This window comes from Mus pahari, chromosome 13, assembly GCF_900095145.1.
Source record: "Mus pahari chromosome 13, PAHARI_EIJ_v1.1, whole genome shotgun sequence".
In the NCBI taxonomy this organism is placed as follows: Eukaryota; Metazoa; Chordata; class Mammalia; order Rodentia; family Muridae; genus Mus; species Mus pahari.
In genome coordinates this window covers 93,751,772-93,758,212 of record NC_034602.1, presented here as the reverse complement: position 1 = coordinate 93,758,212, position 6,441 = coordinate 93,751,772, and the positions used below count along the sequence as shown (strand labels likewise).

The 6,441-nt window shown below is 45.4% G+C and overlaps 1 pseudogene; it reads right to left on the bottom strand.

Moving 5' to 3' along the window:
• Positions 1 to 516: 516 nt before the first annotated feature.
• LOC110330358 lies at positions 517 to 1,196 on the bottom strand (annotated as a pseudogene).
• Between the last annotated feature and the right edge of the window lie 5,245 nt (positions 1,197 to 6,441).

The window sequence follows — 6,441 nt, the reverse complement described above, 5'->3', positions numbered from 1 at the left end:
CTTAGTATTAAATATTAAATGCCTTCCCCACTTTAATTTTTATAAATACTTTGTCAAGGTAAAACTGTTGTTAAACTCAAGTTACTTGAAGCTGGGACATGCTTCCATGATTAGCTGGGGGAGGTCAAGGCAGCAGCTTGGCTAGTCCTGCCCTAGGCCCGAGAAAAATGAAAACAGATTAGCATTGTTTTCAAAAAGTGTATCATAAAAATGAGTGGCCTGTTATCAGCCAGCTTACAAATAGAGATGGACATTTCAGGAAAAAACAAACAAACAAACAAACATAATTTCTGAAGAATCCCAATTCGTAATTTCCCCCCCGAAATGGCTGGAGGAACAGGTGGAATCCCAACATGAGCTTAAAATCCAGCAGGGATGGCCCCCAGCCCGGGAATGGAAACCGGAAGTTTATTGCTGGGTGGCTGCGCAGGTGCACAGAAGCTTGACCACAACTCAGTTTTCTAAGAGGACGGTTCTTCTAGAATTCTTACTCTTGCTTCAGCAAAGAAGTTAGTTTTAAAGGCACTTGGGAAATTCCTCTCCACCCCCTCCGATGGGAGCGCTTAGAGAGAGGGATTGGGTAGAGCCGCCTTCGAAGCCATAGTGGGATTCCTGACAGTTGCAGACTCCATGGAATTGGGCAAAAGCCGCTGCCACCACCCGGACAAGGAAAATCTGAGGAGACTGGAACCATATGTCAAAGTTTCCAGGAAAGAAGCACTCGGGAACCTGAGCAACATGAAGGCCGGCTTCAGGCTCTGTACCGCAGCTAGATGAGGAAACGCTCGCCCATCTGACCCACCCTGGTGGGTGGTGGCCTCGACAAGGTCCTCGGCGGTAGTAATGTACGTGGCGGGTACCGCACCCCTCAAGCCGAGTCCCAGGCGCACGCCTGCTCTTGTCTGCTAATTCTTAGGAATTAGCACATTTTCCCACAGTGAAGGCGGAAATGCCCAGGAAACGTGATGGAGAGGCAGAGGAGCCGTGGCTGTGGGGAGCAGCAGAATGGGGAGTAGAGCCAGGAGACGAAACTCCTATAACCTGTAGAGCCTGGAATAGTCCAGTTTGGAAGGAGTCGAAGAGACTTTATGGAAGACCCTGGAGGAGCAGAGGCAGAACCCTGCTCCCAGAAAGAACATCTCCCAAATCGCTTTCTCCTGTACGGGAGCCATGAAGTACACATTTGCTCTGGGCATGATCTTGGCTGGCCCTCTTCATCCGTGGCTTTCTTCAACAGATATCCCACATCTTCACACCTGTCCCTTCCCAAAGTCCCTGCTGTAACTTTTGCTTCACTCTCCCAGGTCCAGGTCCAGGTCCAGCCCTTCTAGAGGGGACTCTGTTTTCATATCACCTGACCTCCCTGGCATTCTATCTGGATAGATGTGCCTCTGACCCCATGACTCTTTCATTTTATATGCTACAAAACGGTTGCCATATTGACAATGCTACAAGCTTGACTCAGTCGGGGCCACTTGGACCACGGCTACGAAGCTCCCCTGGATACCTGGATGCTGCCCGTGATGAAATGAATCCTGGAAAGACTTCATACGTTGTACCCTGCACTCTGCTCAGAGCCAGTAAGACTTGGACCAGGGCTCTCGCCATCTTTATACTGACTGTTGATAGTTTATTTTTTTCCCTTCTTGGGTTTGTGGACATCAGTACTTACAGAGGTTTTACATATATGGCTATGCGCATGTGCACACACATACGTTCTTTTTGAAAGACCTGCATTTGCATTTTACACAGACTTCTGTAGATTACACATTAAGAAAAAAATGATCCAGCTGGGCATGGTGGTGCACATCTTTAATCCCAGTTCTGGGAGGCAGAGGCAGGTGGATCTCCAAATTGGAGGTCAGATTGGTCTACCGAGTTAGTTCTAAGCCAGCCAGGGCTACACACAGAGAAACCTTGTTTCAAAAAACTGAAAGGAAAACAAGATGCTTGTGGAAGATGTTTACCATCCTTAGTTGTGGAGATCAAATTAAAGCTATACTAGCATGTTACCATGATGTAATAGGTGACTGGAATTAGACATAGAGACTAGGCGCCACTCTCAGTGCCGACGGCGGGAATATGAGATGATACAACCACTATGAAAAACAATTTGGCATTTACTTACCATGCTGGATAGGGTTTTTGGTTTTTTTTTTGCTTTGTTGGTTTTTGTCAACTCGACACAAGCCGGGGTCATCTGGTAAGAGAAAACTTAAGTTGGGGAAATGCCTCCATTAGATTGGCTGGTAGGTAAGTCTGTGAGATGTGGAAGGGCCCAGCCCCCTGTGGGCGGTGGGTGCCATCTCTCGGCAGGGGGTCCTGGGGTATAGAAGAAAGCAAACCGAGCAAGAAAGGGGACACAAGCCAGCAGTTGGTGTTCCTTCATGTCTTCTGCTTCCATTCCTGCCCTGAGTTCTTGCCACGACATCCCTCAGTAATGAGTGTGACCTGAGCATTGCAAGGAACAGACCCTCTCCTTCCTACATCTTCTTATTTAATATGATTAATGTGATAATGTTTATAATAGCAATTGGAAGTGATCTATGTACTTATGAAATGAATAGATAAGTAAACCGTGGGACATCTATACAACGAAATGCAATAAAAAGAAAACTAATCACTTATAAAGACATCTGCATGACTCAGCCTCAGAAAAGTGCATACTGTATAACTCATGTGTGAAATCCCAGAAAACGTACAGCAGCTTACAGAAACGGAAGCAAAGCACCAGTTGTCTGGGACTGGGTAGAACTGGATGGTAATTGCAAAGGGAAGGGAAGTAAGTTTCCAGGGCGGGACCAGAAGAGAAGCTGTGTGGCAGAAGCTGGGCTTGAGCTCACCAGCTAAGTCAAACAAGCCTAAACCCTCGCTCCTGCCTCAGCGTTGAGCGCTATGATTACAGTGTCATCATCCCCGGCGTTCAGAGACTTGTTAAGTAGGAGAAACTTTCTACAGCTCGACTGAAGTTGAGGTTATGTGGAGTGGATGCGTTTGTCATAATTCATGCTGCATATACTTACAAGTTTTACTTTGTCAAACATGGGATATATTTTCAATAAAGCTGCTTTTTGAAACCAATTTATCCTTTAAAAACTGAACTCATAGAAGTGGTTAAGATAGGGCTGGAGAGATGGCTCAGGGGTTAAGAGCACTGACTGTTCTTCCAGAGGTTCTGAGTTCAATTCCCAGCAACCACATGGTGGCTCACAGCCATCTATAGGGGGATCTGATGCCTGCTTCAGGCAGGCAGATGTGTATGCAGCAGAGCACTCATTCACTTAGATAAATATTTTTTTAAAAATGGTTAAGATGTTATTGTAGGGGCTGAAGAGATAGACTCAGCAGTTAAGACCACTGGCTACTCTTCATGAGGATCCGAGTTCAAGTCTTAGCACCCACATGCAGCTCACAAGTATAACTCCAGTTCTAGGAGAGTCAACACCCTCACCCAGACACACGTGCAGGCAAAACACCAATGCATGTAAAAAGTAAAAATATCTTTTTTTTTAAAAAAAGATGTTGGGGCTGGAGAGAGGGCTCATTGGTTAAGAGCATTTAGTGGTCTTCCAAAGGTCCTGGGTTCAATTCCTAGCAACCACATGGTGGCTCACAACCATCTGTGATGGGATCTGATGCCTTCTTCTGGTGTCTCTGGAGACAGCTACAGTGTACTCATCATATATATAAAATAAATAAAATCTTTTAAAAAAAAAAAAAGATGTCACTGTAGAACTGAATGTAACCACTGAAGGGAGTGAACCAGTATTAACAGATGTTTAGTAAAATCGGTGATTATAAGTTTACACTGTATTTAAAGAGATTGAGGTAGTTCTGTTTTCGATAGGAACGTTTACAGCATTTGAAGTAACAAGGCAGTCATTCAACAGTATGTATGACATTGTTTTCATAACTATATCTTATGTAAATACATAACATAATATTTATTTATTTATTTATTTTGGTTTTTTTGAGACAGGGTTTCTCTGTATAGCCCTGGCTGTCCCAGAACTCACTTTGTAGACCAGGCTGGCCTCGAACTCAGAAATCCGCCTGCCTCTGCCTCCCAAGTTCTGGGATTAAAGCCGTGTACCATCACGGCCAGCAATATACATACATTTATATGCATGAAGCTTTACAAGGAATCACCTACACTCATCTGTAGCACACTTGGTTGGGAGGCTGGCTATAAGGTAAGGGTTTTCTCACTCACCCATTCTTCCATGTTGCTCTTTAACACAAGGAGGTCTGCGTGCAAGGTCAGCAAAAACATCGGTGAAACTTACATTTAGAAAATGCAAAGGGGGCTGGTGAGATGGCTCAGCGGATAAGAGCACCCGACTGCTCTTCCAAAGGTGCAGAGTTCAAATCCCAGCAACCACATGGTGGCTCACAACCTCTTCTGGGGTGTCTGAAGACAGCTACAGTGTACTTACATATAATAAATAACTAAAATCTTTTTAAAAAAAGAAAAAGAAAGAAAAAGAAAAAGCGAAGGGCATAGGAAGACTGTGGCCTGCACCAGCCAACATCCTGAGCCCCAGTCAGTCATTTTGTCCTCTCTGAGCAGGGAAGAGCTGGTGGAGAGGGATCTCTACTCAACTGGATGCCTGGAGCCAAGAACACATTGAGTAGGAACTCCTCCTGCTTAGCTCTCCCACTAACCAGCTCTTTAGAAACACGTGTGATTTAATTGAGAAAGAGGAAACACAGTGACCAAGTCTAGTAAGACGGGAACTCTCCTTGCCTGTTCACTTTTCTCATATAAAAGACCCAGTCAACAGCTTTTTAGTCTGGACAAGAAACAGAACGTTTTAGCTGAGTGTGTGGCTCAGTTGGTCGAGTGCCTGCTTACTATGCAAGAAACATAAAACTGGGTTTGGTGGCCTGCAATCCCAGCCCATGGGATGTAGAGGCAGGAGGATCAGAAGTTCAGGATCATCCTGAGCTACATAGCGAGTGTGATGTCAGCCAGGTCTACATAAAACCCTGTCTGAAAAGCAAACAAATTAAAAATAAAAGCCACCCCCCCCAGCATCTGTTCCTACACCCTTTATGGTGACACACTACACAAGTAACATGATCAAGACCACAGTGGCACGGCACAGCTTCCTCTCCAGACCCCTGGAAAACGTTGAAAAAATGAAGGCTTTAGTTTTGTTTTTGTTTTTGATGTTGTTGTTTGGGGTTTTGGGGTTTTTGTTTTGACAAGGTTTCTCTGTGTAACACCCCTGGTTGTTCCAGAACTTGCTTTGTAGACCAAGCTGGCCTCAAACTCACAGAAATCCTCCTGCCTTTGCCTCCCAAGTGCTGGGACTAAATAAAGGCTTGCAACATCACACTGGGCAAAGGCTTTTTTTTTTTTTTTTTTTTTTTAAGACTATGTGTCATAGGCCTTGAATTTGCTATATAGCCGAGGATGACTTTGAATTTCTGATCCTCCTGCATCCCACGTACTTTGATGATAGAAGCTCATCTCTGTTTTATTCAGTGCTGGATATCCAGCGTTTCTGCACACCACGCTTGCACTGTGCCGCTGAGCTGGACTCCCAGCCTGTGTCCATCGGATACGGGGTGAGGTGTGGTGGGCCTTCTATGGACATTCTGTCAGATTCCAGCAGAATCAAAACTGCATGCTCAGACAAAACGCTCCAGACTCCCCTTGACATAACAGACAATGTCAGGGTAATTCTGAGAATCAAGATTCAGTGCAGCATTGTTCTCAAGGAAGGCTCAGAATCCTGTCATCCTCTCTTGCTTCTTAGCTCTGCAATTAAATATTCTCTTACTGCCTTCTGGAGCTCCCCAAGTCTAGACACTATAATTATCATGGCAATTTCTCTAGTGCCCTAATTAGCCGAGAACTAAAAACCCTTGGAGAAGAAAGCCAGGACCCTCCCCCGCCCCCAGTACTAATATCTGCCGAAGCCCACAAGGAAATTAACCTAGTACAAGGAGGGCGACTCATCCACTTCCTCTTTCCCTATCTCCCCTCAGCTGGCCTTCCTGTATCCTTCGTGAAGGAAGATGTCAAAAGTTTGCTTCTGCTTTTCCTGTCCCTTGTTTGATCTTCCCATCCCACATGGCAGCACACGCCCACTTTAGCCGTCAGAGACCTGTGCTGTTGAACATTTGCTTTGATGGATGAATTAGGAAGGGCCACAGTTCAACCTGAATGTAACCTGAGCCCATTCAGACAGGACTCTGGCTCGCTGTTGTTTGTCTAGGCTTGTAAAGACCGGCTTCCGCGGAACCCAGGCTGTCTTCAAACTCAACTATGTAGCGGAGGCCAGCCTTGAACGACTAGTCTTCCTGCTTTGTTTCTGCGTCCCAGATGCTGGGGTTTGGGTTTGGAATCAGATTCAGGTTTGGGTTTAAGGTAAGGGATCATTAAAATAGTATCTATGTAGTCACCCTTCCTTCTCAGCGTGGAGGGACCTG